The following is a 16,149-nucleotide window of genomic DNA, read 5'->3' on the forward strand; positions in this document are numbered from 1 at the left end:
CTAATTCAGTTTATAAACCGATAAGCCAGATAATTACAGGTTATTACATAATAAGATTTTATGTTACTTATTGCTAAATGCTAATTGGAGGGCTTAAGTCAATGTTCTGTAGAAGGTGTGCTGTGGAGTACATCGTCTTGCATCACATTTGGTTCCTGTAGTATTTTCTTACCTTTAAAAAAAAAAAAAAAAATTAAAGTTTAATCTTCAAAAAATAATAGGGAATTTGTTCTCATGTATATAACCTGCTAAGCAATGTTTCCTATTTGAATGATATTCCTGTTACTGTAGCAGTATATAAAATTTGTTTCTGTATGTGAAAGGTAAATATTTGGAGATTGTTGTAGGTTCACATACTGCACAGGCAACTATTAAAATTACTGGGATTTCAGAATACTGTTCATTATTATGAATATAAATTTTGCTTGTGTTTTTGGGTTGTTTTTTTAATAGAGGCAGTTTAGGACTTGATATTTCTAAAGAAATGCGTCAAAATGTTATGCAATATGGTCTTTGATTTTTGTGAACAATGATTGTGATTAGGCTAATAATATCTTAAATATTCTTTAAACCTCTTTAAGTCTTTTTACTATTGTATAATCTAGTTTTTGACGCTAGTGTTTTTATTATGTCTATTACAATCTGGATTCATTTGGGAAATCAGTTTTTCTAACTGACTGTATTTACTTCCTGTGTGTCTTTAAGGCTTCTACATGGGGCAACACCAAATCTTCTGAAGTATCATTTGCTGAGATTTTTAAAAGATATGCTCTTACCAGTCATCACAATTACTTTCTGCCTTCTGTTATTTTTAGCTAGAAGTATTGTTGATTGATAAATACAAAAATACATTTCCATTTAACTTTCCAGAGAACTCATTCTGAAAACTAGGATTGATTATTTGAGATAGAGTAGTATTAAGATAGACTGGAGAAATGGCCTCAAGTTGCACCAGGATAAGTTTAGGTTGGATATCAGGAAAAACTTCTTTACAGAAAGGGCTGTTAAGCAATGGAATAGGCTCCCCAGAGAGGTGGTTGAGTCACCATCCCTGGATGTGTTTAAAAGCTGTTTGGATGTGGTGCTCAGGGACATGATTTAGCAGAGGGCTGTTAGAGTTAGGGTAGCATGGTTAGGTTGTAGTTGTTCTCGATGATCTTTAAGGTCTTTTCCAACCTGAGCAACTCTGTAATTCTACTCTATAAATATTTTAATCAGTAAAATTAAAAACAAACAAACAAACAAAAAAAAAACAGCAGCAGGTAAATAGTCACATTTTTATTGTTAAAGTAATTCATTGTATTGAAAACATTATGACATAAAACTCCTATCAAAGTTTTCATTCTGTCTGCCAGTCTAATTCTGAGGAAATCTGGCGAAATAAGAGTTATGAAGCATTTTGCTTTTTTCCTTTTCAAGAAATAATGCCTCAGCTGGGATAGAAGCTATCGTATAACTACAGTCACATCAGATGGTCCTGAAGAAACATAACATTTTAAAAAGCAGGTTATTCATTTTGAATTGTTTCATCTATATTCAAATATCAATACAGACACATAGTTACTGTAAAAATCCTGTATATTCTAAAGGAAAACAAATATGTGATCTGGTGTTAGCATTTGCCTGAGAGCAGAAGAAATGATTGATGATGAATTAGTCATTTACATATGGCTCATTGGAGTTTTACTTGTGATCTTGTCAATCTTAAAAGAGCTGTGAGTTTTGGTGAGATTGGTGACGCACTTACGACCTGTTTGATAAGCTACTAAATACTGAAGCTCTTTAATAACAAAATGCTTTGTATTTCCTTGTGTCAGCAAATTTTCCAAACTGATACCTTCTGTTTGCTTGCTTCTGTCCTACTGTGCTGTTTATATGGCTCTAGCACGTTAATTTTTACAAGAACTTTAAGTAAACTAGAAAGTGCATTATGAAATATACTTAGTCATATTTCCTCCTTCTGGTTGTGATAAGCTGCAGCGTGTATTTTAATCTGTCATTCATCAGTGCTATTACTTGCTGTGAGTTGACAGTTAAACTGTCAAGTACTGTATTACTGAAAATGAATTCCTTCATATGTTAGAAGGTCTCATACCTAAATAATAGCTACAGATCACCTTTCTTCCATGTCTTCTTTACTTCTCAATTACCCAACTATCTTTGTTTTTTGCAATTTATTTTTGCAATTTATTGTTTTTTATTTGTAATTTATTTTTGCAATTGATATCTATCAAATTCATTTGAGAGTGGTTGTTCTCAATTTGTGTTTAACTTTGTACCTACTGTTTCTGTTTCAGAGCTGAGGAAGGGCTCATGTTCTGATTTTTCTAGTTATACTAATTCTTCTAATAAAATATATTAAGCCCATCTACAAACCTTACAGCTAGATTCTATGTCAACACCTCAAGTCCTTGTGTATGTTGTTAGTTAATTAAATAGAGCTGGTTAAAAAAAAATAGAATTGTTTTACGTTAGGGGAAAAAGGGAATTTACTACCAATCTAGGTAACTTTACAACTGTTATTTAATGCATAATCTTGAATCAGTAGATTTTTTTCAAAAGTGGTGAATTTTCACCATTTATAGAAAGGCATGTTTTGATTTTGGTTAAGAAATTTCAGAATTGTAGGTGTCCTGAATGTGGAAATGAACAGAAACTCTGCCTGAATAACAGAAAGATACAATTTTTAGATCTTAACTGTAGCTGCATTTTCCCCTCAATGTTATTCATGTTATATGCTGTAGCACTGTTGCTTTTTATTTAGTGCGTGTGTTTTATAGTACTCATGTTTTCTTTACAGTGTAAGCAGGCAATGCATTTCCAGTTAATCCCATTTCTTTTCAAGATACAGTGTATCATCTTTTCAGCTTCTTTTACTGACTGAAATCTAAAGTATGACATCTCAGTTTTCTGTAGTATGTTGTTATTCTATCGTTTATTTGTATTTATTAGCTTTGGCTAGTATATGTCTTTTAGCCTTGGAAATGCCATCTACTGGGGCCTTGTTTTGTAAGTGTGGATAGTTTGTTTGGTTTAGGATCAATTAATTCTGGACAGTATAAAGCACAAGTAACCTTTCGTTTTGATTTGCCTATACAATTTTGAGCTAATTATCCATCTGGGAATTTTTTTAGTAGCTTTAAAGAAAAAATCATTAAAAATATACAGTGTAGAGCATTGTCTTTGGTCCAGCCTAGTTTTGTCTTGTCTGTTTTTTAGTTCATTGATAAATTTCAGATATACATTCTTCAGGAAATACTATTTTATGGATGTATCCTGTAGTTCAAGATAGTGGTATGTAATTTGAAAGCTTAAGATTTCCACAGACATACAGTATTGTCATGGTTTTGTGATTTTTGTTTTTCAGTATTCCACATCATAACATCATGTAGTGCACTGGGAGTTAAAGTGTTAATGCTCCAGTATGTCAGTCTTATGTGTTATTTCAGGTCTGATTGGAATAAAAGAGGTATGCAGTAACTAAAAAAAGAAGTGATCGGAATCTAAAATCACGTAAGTATATAGGGCAGCAAGGTGAGCAAACTGATGAAGTGGCAGTTTAAGTCTTTATTATCTTATACAGGAAGAAACCAAGGAAATTACAACTGAAGCAGTTGGTCAGTATATCTAAGTGAATGATGACTACATTAAAGAGAATATGGCTCTCAGTCCTCTTTTCAAAATAGGAAAAAAATAAAGAAAAGAATTGAAACGAACAATGCTTGAAGTCAATGCTCACCAGTCTAAAACTAATCTAGTAACTGAGAATATAATATATATTCAGGATTTTTTTTTTCCAATATCACAGAAGCACTGAATCAAAAACAAAATCAAGATTTTTAGAATAAGAGAGGTCTTTGATGTTAAGAAAAGTTAATCTAGCTCTACTTCATTACATGCCTATTACATCATGATGTCAAAGAGTTATTATCAACTCCTACCCAAATTATATTCCAGAAGACGAAAAGTAGAATTCATGGTTCATTAACCTTAAGCACTTCAAAATAAAATGTAACGGTTTCACCTAAGAAGAGGCTTCTGAGAACGTCTAAGGTAAAGAGTGATTAAATAGATTAAAAACTATTTCTTAAGTCACAGCACAATTATATGAAGAAAAAAGCAAGCAAAGGACATGATTTTGGACATCGCTGAAGATTAACAGAAATCAACATACAGTTGCTGAATTAGTAAGTTAAAGTCCCCTGTATGATCCTTGTCTCAGAGACCTACCTCGAATATGGTGCAGATTGATTTAGCACACTGTAACAACATTTTATGGAATAAAGATACTACGTGTGAGTTTCAGAATCAGAAAGAGCTATGTTCAATTCATAGAAATGGTAATAGGAAGCCACAGATTTGAAAGGCTGAAGTTTTTTGCTTATTTTGTCTATTTTTCTAAGAAAAAGATGCAGGTGAGCAGTAACTTGAGGTGGTTATGCAAATGGGAGCAAAACATTTGGAAAATGTAGATGACCATAGAAAAAGTTGTTTATTAATCCTGCATTTGTAAATATGAAAAGCATTTCAAGAAAAATGTGATATTAATAGCATTACAGCCTGTGAAAAACAAGTCTAAACTTCAACCGCCACTAAGCCACTGTCAGTATCTGTGAAGACATATTCTGTGAGACCTTCTTATTATATGCATACTACTATTTTGCATCCTGATATGACACAGAATTTGCTCTTTCACCAAGCAAAATTTTATCTCTACTAGAGGGATTATTTTTGCATATATGCAGTGCAGTTAAGTACAGTTATTAAAACCTTTTCAACAGCATACAATTGGAATTAAATAACTATTCCTTTTTCTAACAAGCATCTTCCAGTGAAGGAATGATTTGAATTTCGGATCAAATCATTGATTTACTTTTCTTGTAATAGGACAGATATCTTAGCTGGTTGATACATAAGATCGTCAGCAATGAAAGAAAGAAAATAAGTGCTTGACAGAGGAAGAAGTATTGAATCATCTAACCAGTAGTCTTTTCTTAGAATCATGGAATCATAGAATTGCTCAGGCTGGAAAAGACCTTAAAGATCACCAAGTCCAACTACAACCTAACCATGCTACCCTAACTCTAACAGCCCTCTGCTAAATCATGTCCCTGAGCACCGCATCCAAATGGTTTTTAAACACATCCAGGGATGGTGACTCAACCATCTCCCTGGGGAGCCTATTCCAGTGCTTAGCCACCCTTTCTATAAAGAAATTTTTCCTGATATCCAACCTAAACTTACCCTGGTGCAACTTGAGGCCATTTCTCCAGTCTATCTTAATACTACTTGTATGGGAACTGCTGAGTCACGGCCTGAACCTCTGATTAATCACCTGAGGTGAGCCTTGAGTCAGCCAGAGGAGCACAGGTGAAGGCAATTCACCTGTGCTGCCGGAAGGGGTGGAGCCAGGCTCCACCCCTCCTGGACCTATTTAAGAGCTGGCTACCAGAGGGGAAGGATCTCTTCTGGAGATCCCCTCTTTTGGTATCTTCTGGTGAGCTCAACCCAAGGGTAAGCTCTTCCACTTATTCTCTTTTTCGATTCTTGTTTGCTTTGCCTTACTCTCTTGATTATATTGCAATTATAACATCTTGGTTATACGCTACTCTATCTCAAATAATCAATCCTAGTTTTCAGAATGAGTTCTCTGGAAAGTTAAATGGAAATGTATTTTTGTATTTATCTTGCTACTATTTTTTTCCAGTAATATCTTACACAATCATTTGTAATAGATTTGAATCTCAAAGGACTGAATAAATTAGATAAGTAGAAAAATATTCACACAGATGAAACTTTACACTCAAACCTGGCAATTTATATATGCATTCACATACAGAATGGTTGGATTTATATGTATAGGTTTTCTGTGTTTGTTTCTAATGATAACAAAGGAATAAGTAATGAAGTGCTAGGCTGGCTTTAAATTAACTAGATAGAAAGCTCAAAGTTAACTGCAAGTATCAGAAAAAAAAATGTGGCAGAAGTCCTGTGTGGAAAATACATGTGTGGGTTAGAGTGCAGGTTCTAAGATATTAAGGTTCTCAAAAACAGAATCTTTTTTTAAATGTTTTTTTTTTTTTTTTTTTTTTTTTTGTGTATGTGTGTGTGTTCTGTCCTTTAATGTGGTTCTTCAGTAGGTAAACATAGCTGTAAGACAGAGCTGTAAGGCAGTCGAGCTCCGGAAAGCACAGAACTGTGCTTTTTACTCAGTATGGAGTAAATGATGAAAGATAATGCCTCTTTCCTCTTCCTGCCTCCTTTGCAATTGTTTTTAATGTTCCTATTCCATCTCTTCTAGTGCAGCCAAGCCCAACTCAGAGTTAACAGTGCACACCTATATCAAGCTCTTTAGTTGGCATGAGAAGTGCAGTCACTTACTGTCCCCTTTCCACATGGAATTTATAGGTTACAGAGGTGAAGTTGTAGCATTAAAATGTTTTGTGTTTAAAATAGAATTCATCATTCTCACTTTCATAGGTTTGTGGATCTGGGCCTGTGGTTCTTTCAAAATAATTATGCCATGATGTTCACATTAAGCAGTTGACTATATTGATTGCCTGTTTTGCAGAGGAAAGGAGCTAGCAAAATAGTTTAACTTCTGAAATCTTTACAATTCCAGGCACTGGGATGCAACAACTAATACAGAGCATTCAGTTGTCAAAGACCATGGAATCTTTGAATGACTTAAGAAGGCATGTTAAAGATCATTTAGTTCTAACCCCCTGCTGTGGGAGGGCTGCCTAGGGCCCCTTCCAGCTTGGCTTTGAACACCTCCAGGGAAGGGGCAACCAGAATTCTCTTCAAATCCCTTCTCTTCTATGAAATCCAGTGATTTTTTTTTTCTTTTATTATCCTCTTTTGCCAACAGGACAACTAGGCCAGACATACTTTGGTGTCTGCTAACAGTTAATCTGAAGATGAAAATCCACAAAGTATAACTAACTATGAATGTTACATTTCAGTATGTGTTCTTTAATAGCCCTTGTTCTGAATGAAGTGGGAATATTTGTAGCATGTGTTAAGTAATAGTGTTGTAACACCTTTATAATCAGGAATTATTTCACCCGTTACCGAAATAGCAACTATTTAATGGTGCACCACCGTGTAGAACTTTAGGCTATGAAACTGTTAGCAGAAGCAGGCAACTGAAGCATGAGACAGAGTTTAGAAAGGCAGAATACAAATACTGAATTGTGCATTCTTTTGACTGTGATATTAAGAAAAAGACAAAGTATTCTTCAGATGTGCTGGAATGTTCTGTGACGACCAAGGCAAATTTCTTGGCTCTGTTATCTTTTTCAAAAAAACCCAAGTGTTTTTAGACAGCATTCCCATCTGGAACAAGGACAAATTTCTCTGTTTTTAATTTTTCTTTGACATGGAGATTGGTTTGTTCACACAGTTCTAATAGGTGTTAAACATGGTAGTGTTATTTTAATTGTCTTAAAAGATGCTGTCATAGGCTCTATCTAATCAACTCGACTATTATTTAATTTCTAGTTACCATAAAGTTGTCATTCTGTCTCCGACACTTTCAACAGCAGTGGTGGCATTCTAAGTCTAATTAACCTTTTCAATACTTCCTCCAGCAAAAACAGTTTAAACAAAATAATGTGAATACTTTTCTGATAGTTCAGAGCATTGAAGTGGATCAGTGCTGGATCAGGCAAACATCAAAATCAGTGTTTCTGAATGGACTGATGGTATAGGTCAGTTTGGAAGGGAGGCAAGATCTTTGACCATTTAGAGGAATGAGAAGTGAGATTTCTGTACTATGGTCTTGTTTTTATTCAATTTCCTAGATATCCTCTGTTAGGATCACAATGTTAGATCAGCATGCTAGGTGTATTCTTGCGTGAGCCTTTATACATGTGTGTGATGGAAGTGCAAAATAGGCCAATAACTTTCATATAATTTTCTGTCCTGTAATTAATATTAGCACATCTGTACATAATTTAGGATTATGATGGTGTTACGACCATTGTAAAGAACTAAAGATTGCAGAAATCGGAAAAGGTAACTTGTAACTACATTATATAAGCAAACAATAAAATCCACTTGAAATTTTGTTTCCTGGTGAAGGGCATTCTTATAACTTGTAGTACGTGGACCCTTCATCAGGTTGATTTGGCATTCGAAAATACATATGCAGCCATAAAGAATGTGATGACAGCGAGCAGTGCAGGCCACTGGGAAGGGATAACGGAAGGAAAAGAGGTGATGCTGATGTGATGTTTTACATGTTACAGTATTTCCTTCATTTTGATTGACTGCTGTCTGGAAGGATTCCAGTTTATCTCTTAGAAACTTCATAATGTGAACCAGAGTGCCATAATTGGGGATGATCATGAGATTCACTTCAAAAGGACACTTGTGATACCACCTGAAACACTTATAAATTAATTGTGTCAACATTTGCATATTTTTCTAAACATTAGAATGTGAATGGAAAAATCTCCACAACCCAGAAAAAAATTTGACTCCCAGATTAAGTGGAAAGTTTTGTGGGACAAAGAAAATGAAACAGCAGCAAAACCTATATTCATCTGCAGGCTAACAGGAGAGGAAGAAATACATTAGTAGTTGTCTGTGTTCTTCCTTTATGTTAAGGGAGATTGCTTGGCAAATGTAAGGAGAGAAACTGTAAGGACACAAAATCATAAAATCATGGAATTACCAAGGTTGGAAAAAAACCATGGCATCACCCAATCCAACCATCCACCAATCAACAATAGTGATCCAAATACTCTACTCACCGCAGAATGGAGGTGGAGAAGAGGTTAAGGACCTTCTGAGGACAGAGTGATGTACAGATATTTGTGACATAAACCAATTCTGGTTTATCTAAACAGCTTATCTTTTTCCCAATCAAAACTAACATTTCTGAGGTGATGAAATAGAGTAATTCTGTATTCTGCTTTTGACTTCCTTTCAGTAATGTCTCAAGGCAATAATGAGATACAATATCTTTGTACAAAATCACGTCTGTTTTTTCTTTCAAGTTCTGGTGCTTTAGAAGTATTTGTAATGTTTGCTGACCTCTATCAAAAGTTTCATTTGGGGGTCTTGAGATTGATTTCTCACATTTTGACTTTTGAAGCTATGAGATGTGCTTTGATCTGTTGTCCAGATTTGTGCAGTAGCCCCAGAAGCAAGATTTCTAGCATTAGATGTGGCACCATTTAAAGCACATCAAGAGTGGCACATGTGAAGAAATCTCTCCCGAGTTTCTTTTTGTGTATATAAAGCTTTTGTCTGATACACACTGATAGACTGTGCTCTTTTGATATTGAGTGCTTGTGATATTGATATTAAATAAAAGGAATTTATATGGAACTCACCGTATCTACTGGGATGTCTTTCTATGTCTCTACTATCATTTGAAGTTTCTTATTTGATTTTGGATATATGCGTATAGCAAAATCAAAACAGGATTGTAGCGCGTATTGTCTGCCTATAGTATCTAATCAAACTAGGATCAATAAATGAAGACATAGCTGAATAGGCTTATTGTCTGCCCTAGTATGCTCTACTGGGGTTGCCCTGTGCAGATTGTAATTTTTAACTTTGGCCAAGTTTTTTGTTTCCAAGTCTTCAAAATTACTAATGTTAGTAGTAATAATTAGTATTATATTTATTAGAGAGAAATGTAGATATGTCACACACAAAAACAACTGCAATAACACATTTTTTCTGCTGTGTTGGTAGGTAACTGTATGCTGGTTAATATGACAGGTTTCTGTGTGTGGTACAAGCATCAAACTATTGAAGGTACATGTTGTGCTTGCTGACTCTGAAAAAGAAAACTCTGCAGCTCATGACTTTTCAACCTAGTTTTTTTCCCTGAGTGTGAGTTGTTATTAAGCAGTGTTGTGCAGCTGTCTCGTTGGACAAGTTAAAAAGCTTTATCATGCTATATGGATGAGGACCCTCCCACTGGGGATTCTAGTAAAGCTTTGCATGCCAACAAAGCACTGTATCATGCTAGGTATATTATTTGATCTTTATTCTTCCCAACCTGAGAATTTTTTTCATTACATGGTGCAATTTACTTGACTTAATGTATCACGCATTTTACTTGAAGTTTATATTAAGATTTGACTCTTTTCAGTAACATCCTCGTAGGTAAACTTAGGAAGTGTGGTATAGATGAGCGAAGGTTTCTGAGCTGGATGTGGTCTTGTTCAACGTCATCAGTGAACTGGATGAAGGGATAGAATGCATCCTCAGCAAGTCTTCTGATGATACAAAGCTGAGAAGAGTGACTGACATACCAGAAGGTTGTGCTGCTATTCAGTAAGACCTGGACAGACTGGAGAGCTGAGAGAAGGACTTACTGAACCTTTTTGAGGTTCAGTAAAGACAAGTGTTGAGTCCTGTATGTGGGGAGGAATAACTGCCTTTATCAGTACAGGTTAGGGGAACCTGCTTTATCAGGGGAATCGGATTAGATGATCTCCAGATGATCTTTCCAACGCCCATGATTCTGTGGATTCTGTGATTTGTTGAGTGGTCACATGAACTCTGATCCCTGTAGCTTCAAAAAATAAGTATTATAAATTAATTTTGTGTGAATAAAAACTACAAGAAGATCAGATTCAATTCCAGCCTTCCCATAAGGCTCCCGTAGTCAACTGACTAAGAGCTGGATTATTTTTTTTCATTCTTCCCATTGTCATCTAAATGCATTAAACTGGATTAATCAAAGGTGTTTTAACTATTAAATTTGATTATGATAATTTTGTGTTATTTTTTTTTAAATATATGAATGATTATATAAAATCAGCAAGATCTCAATCTATTCTACTTTTGGGAAGTACATCTTTTTATTTTTCACACAGCTCTTTAACAATTATCAACTACTGCTTGGAGTACTACGACTTACGTCTGCGTAGACAGATGAGAAACTGTGTCCAATTAATTTTTGATGCTCAATATAAATTCAGCACCATTCCTTGAAGAAGCAATCAACCATTTCTTTCTGTCATACGTGATGCTGCTCCCTCCTTCCCTTGTGCTATCCAAATTTTTCACATAACTTCCCAGTAAACCACTAATACTTAACAAATCAACCTAACAGAAGAAAATTTAAAAAAATGTAAAAATGTCTTTGTTTCTGAGATGGCCCTCTGAATACTCAAGCAAAATCTTGTGGTTTTTAATGGAAGCAGTGGATTGAGATAGCATCCAATGAAGTGCTTGATTTACAGCAAGACATCTCAGTTTCTTAGTGTGCCATCACTGATGTCTAAGAATGCAACCAAAATGGCTTAAAATGCCCAAGAGTCAATGAAAAAAATGATATTTTTCACTTTTTTTGTTTAATGGCTTGTAGTTTTTATCTTGTTGTATAGTTCAGTAGCACTACAATAAATTAGTTTTGCAATTATCAAATTGTTTATCTTCTCTTTGGCATTTAATGAACCTCAGCAGCTGTTTATTGCTTCATATACTTTGCCATCATGCCTTTAATTAACTGGAACTCTAGTCTTAGTCTTTCTAACTACGTTGCAATGAAATATTTTTATTAGGTTGATGAAGGTATTATTTGTTACTGCTTTTTCAAATAAACTGAATACTTCCAGAATGTTTTAGGGCTTTTTTAGTCACTAATGGAAGGTTAAGCTAATTATGAAAAGTATACAAAAACATATTGTATATTTTACTTAGAAACATAAAATTGCATAGAACCCACATTTGGAAGGGTCCTCTGAAGAGCATCTTGTCCAACTTTTTGTTAAATGCTAAGACTCCTTGTCAAGCTAATTCTTTAGATTTTTGGAGGTATTCCACCACATCTGGGCAATCCACTCCAATGATTTTTTTCCTCAGAATTACCTTTAAAGCTACTTGCACCTGTTGCCTCTTTTCCTGTGTAAGAGAATACCGTCATTTCACTAACTGCCTTTTAGGAATTGGAAGGCTGTGATTAGACCTACCTTAAGCCTTATCTAGCTAGGCTGAACACACTCAGTTTTTTGAACCTTCTGTCACAACCTGTAGACCTCTAATCATGTTCATGGTCAGTTGGAACATACAAGTGCTTTTGTCGTTAACTGAGAGGACCAAAACTTTAGCCAGCATTGTAACTGTGTAAGCAGTTCTCAAGAATAGTGGAAGTGCTTGATCTGCTGATGGTACTGCTACAAATGCAGTTTAGATTGCCTTCATTGCTCTGGAAGTACAACTAACTCAGTGTGAATTCCCAGGTTTTTCTCAGCAAAGTTACACCCTAACTGATCTCCTACCCAATCAGCTTGCACTGCTGTTTGGGATTATGTATCTCATGTGCAAGATATATTTCTGCAACTCTTATTCCTTGTCAGTGTGGGTCTCTCTCTTTGTGGTTACTATTTCTTCTGGTGTACAGTCTTATGTCTCTTCAAACATAAGTTCTTCTCCCAGTCTTATGGCATCTGCAAACTTGATAAGTGAGCATTTAGTCCTATCATTCAGATTCTTTATAAATAAATTCAGATTATACTCAACACCCAACCCATAGGAAATCCATTTTTTTGACCAGCTGCTCATAAGCCAGTAAAAGTCATCTTCTGAAAGTTAAAAGCTTAACATTTCTGTAAGATTTTGAAAAGCATGATACATGCAAGCAGCATGGTAAGAAGATTATTTTTATCTGTCACCAGGATCAATAGAAATGTATCCCTTTGATTTCTGTATTTTTCCTTAAGTTTATAGGGAAATTGTTGCAGCTTGGAAGGTCCTAATTGAGATACACATAACAAAATGTTAAATCTGCATGAGGAAAAGAGATGTTAGGAATTGTCAGATACGTGTTGGAAAATATTTTTCAACAATAATCTACTGCGATAAATGTGTCTTTTCTATGAAAAACAAAAGAGACATAGAGTTGGCTTTTTGTCCTGAAGAAATTGACTGATCTGAAGGTTATGCAACTGTTTCCCCCTGTTTACTGTGATCCAGATTTTAATTGTTTCTCTTTTATTACTTCTTAGAGCTACTGATCCAAATTCATGATCAAAATGTCTGTACTGTGATTATCTACAAATAGAGAAGAAAAGGAAGTCTCATCTCCAGATTCTATAAGTAAAAATAAATATATGAAATAAATGCAGATAAATTGGGAATTGTAAAAAACTAAATTATATGCCTTTATTTTTCCTCAAGCAAACCTAATTAAATATTTTCATAAGCGATCTAAAAAAATATAGGATTATATAATGAAATCTACAGTTGATTCTATGCTTGGAGTAGTTATTAAAATAGATTAAGGTTAGAGTGTCACAAAGATGGAAGTAGAAACCTTTCAGAACTGGTGTGGCAGAATGAAAATTAAATATAATAGTATAAAATACAGGGTAATGCACTTAAAAGTAACGATAATAAATTATGTTATTAACATAGTGCTCATTTACAGTGAAAGATGGTTGCTGTTGTTAATCAAAGGATAACTATGAGTTGCCAGCCTATTGTGACTGTGAGAGACTAAATATAATGCTAGGAGGTCTACCAGAAAAACTATTTGTGTTGTGTGAAAAGGTACTACCAACTGTGTTTCTCATCACTGATACTGTGGATTTGGTAAGCTTGAATATATTTCTTTTTTATCAGCTTTTCCAGTTACATCTTGAACGCACAGAAACTTCAAGAAGTCTCACCACTGAATTTGTGCAAGGAGTTCCATAAATCCATGAGTTGCTGCATGAATACATAATTGGTTTTCTTTGTTCCAAATTTTTCACTTAATGGCTTGTTTTCATGTTCTGTACTTTTAGTGAGGGAAACAATGGAAAATCAGTCCCTATTCATTCTCTCTGTGAAGCAGTGATTTGCTTTCATTTCTCCTTAGTAATCATTTTCCTGACATTGTATTTATGTAAAAGTCATTCTGTAACTTCAGTCACTGTTCTTCTCTGAAACTCTTTTAAACGTACCATATATTTTTGTTTGTTTGGTTTGGCTTTTTTCAGTTGGCAGATCAGAGTAGGCATACTACTTAAAATGTGATTTCTAACTATTGAAATAAGGATAACATATAATAGCATTTCAGCAGTAAAAATGTCTTGACAATTTTTTAAACGCATTTTATAGGTCAGAAATATTAGAGGAATAATAAAGGATATATTTATATTATGTATAAATATATATAAATATATAATATGTAATATTTGATGACCAAGATATTTTTATTCCTCTAGTTTCTTTGTTTCCAAACGAAGAATATGAAGAAATTGAACCAGAAAATTTGCAGAAGTGCAGTAGATAAAAGTTCATACCAAAACTACTAAAATTAATTAGGAAGAATAATTTTTGTTTTCAGAGAAGATGTAGTTTGGGCTTGCTTTTTCTACCTATAATGATGATAGTCTGCCAAAAATAATTAAGATTGTAGCTCATGTAAGCAAGACAATGTGTTCTTTATCAATAATATAAGTTAAATTTTAATTAGAACAGGGACTCCTAATACTTTATGGAAACACATGTCTTAAAGAACGTGTGAAGATCACACCAATATTGAAAAATACATGGAAGGAGGATTAAAAAAATCTAAAGAAAAGTGAAAGCACCTATCCTGATGGCACAGTACAAATTGTGCCTCTACAGAACAACGAGAGTAGATTTATTCACATCAGTTTGAAGTGCTTTTCTCAGAGTGTTATGCTCTACTGTTGCAGGTGTGTTTACTAAGCAATATTACAGTATGCATGTAAAATCTATTTTCACTAGGCATGGTCTATCGGTGATAGCGCTATGCAGCAGTCTGTCACAGTTTAGAAGCCCTAGTTTAAACAGTTTGCACTAAAGTACAGTATATGCATATCACTGGTCAATCACACTGTGTCAGTCTTCTGAGTAGTAAAAAATGGTAAAATATGTTGAAAGAAAAAAATTGCAAGGTCAAGTTTTGATCTTGGTTGCCACGGTTAAATTACAGAATAACGCAAGTGAAGCAAAGAATGTTACATGCTTGTGTTCTATTCACTGAAACACTGACTGTACTGCTAGAAACTAACATCAAGGTCATTGAAGTTGGAGAAACATATAATGAGACAATTAGAACAATACAATATGCTGGATATGAGTTATGATCCTTGAAGCTCTTGCCTTTTTTTGAAAATGACGCTTTTTATATTATAAAAGGCACCAAGTCACAGTGGCATTTTTGAAGAAAGATACGGAGAGAATTGTATGAAGTCTTTATCTCAGACATTGCTATAAAATATATTTTAAAAAAAATATACAGACAAGAATTTCTCAGGGAGTAATTGTCAAGGGCATTTGAGATTACTTTAACTCTCTTAGTTTCTTCTAGCATTTGAGATTAGCTTTGTTAATTAGTTTAAACAGTAGATTTCTTCTAAGTATTTGAAATTCTGTTATCTTTGTGCTGGTTTTCAGTTACTGTTACTACTAAGTTTGGCTGAGAAAAAAGTTCCTTTGTGAACATTTTAGAATTGGACTATCATTCAGGTACTCAGGCTACATGATACACTGACTAGACATAGCTAAGGAACCAAGTGGAGCTGAATCAGATATTCTTCTAAAGCAACAAAGGCAGAGTGGAGTGATTTAGGAGTAGACTCTTCCACTTCTTCTAGGCTTCAACCATTGATCATAGAATCCTAGAATCCTTAGAGTTGAAAATGACCTCTGAAGGCCACCTAGTCCAGCTCCTCTGCAATGAACAGGGACATCCACAGATAGATCAAGTCCCTGAAATCCCCAGGGACAAGGCATCAACCACAACACTAGGTAACTTGATCCAGTGCCTCACCATCCTCACTGTAAAAGATTTTTTCCTTATATCTAACCTAAATCTCCCCTCTGACCTTGAAACCATTTTCACTTGTGCTATCACCACAGACCCTGATAAAGAGTCTGTCTCTATTTCCTGTAGCTCCCCTTTAGATACTGAAAGGCCAATACTAAGGGGCTGGAAATCATACAAAAGCCATGTGCAGAAGAACTGAGGAAAGGATCTAGTGAAGTAGGTCAAAGAAAGACAATGGTAAGACAAGACAGCTGTGTTAGATAGAAACCAACCCAAATGAGTTCTATAAAGAAACAATTCAAAGAAGATTTCTCAAGGATAAATGCTTGATTTTACAAGAACTTGCACTTTATTATGTAAGTGTATTTTTGATGGTTTTGTCTTAAAAATGCTGC

At 34.6% G+C, this 16,149-nt stretch overlaps 1 protein-coding gene across 2 annotated transcripts in view; it reads left to right on the plus strand.

The window, feature by feature from the left end:
* The window catches only part of PACRG (parkin coregulated), a 192,509-nt gene that overhangs the window by 26,434 nt on the left and 149,926 nt on the right, over nucleotides 1-16,149 (plus strand). The gene's annotated exons all lie outside the window — the stretch shown is intronic.

This window comes from Lagopus leucura, unplaced genomic scaffold (genome assembly GCF_019238085.1).
Source record: "Lagopus leucura isolate 7727_CA_CO unplaced genomic scaffold, USGS_WTPT01 Super-Scaffold_73, whole genome shotgun sequence".
NCBI classification, from domain to species: domain Eukaryota; kingdom Metazoa; phylum Chordata; class Aves; order Galliformes; family Phasianidae; genus Lagopus; species Lagopus leucura.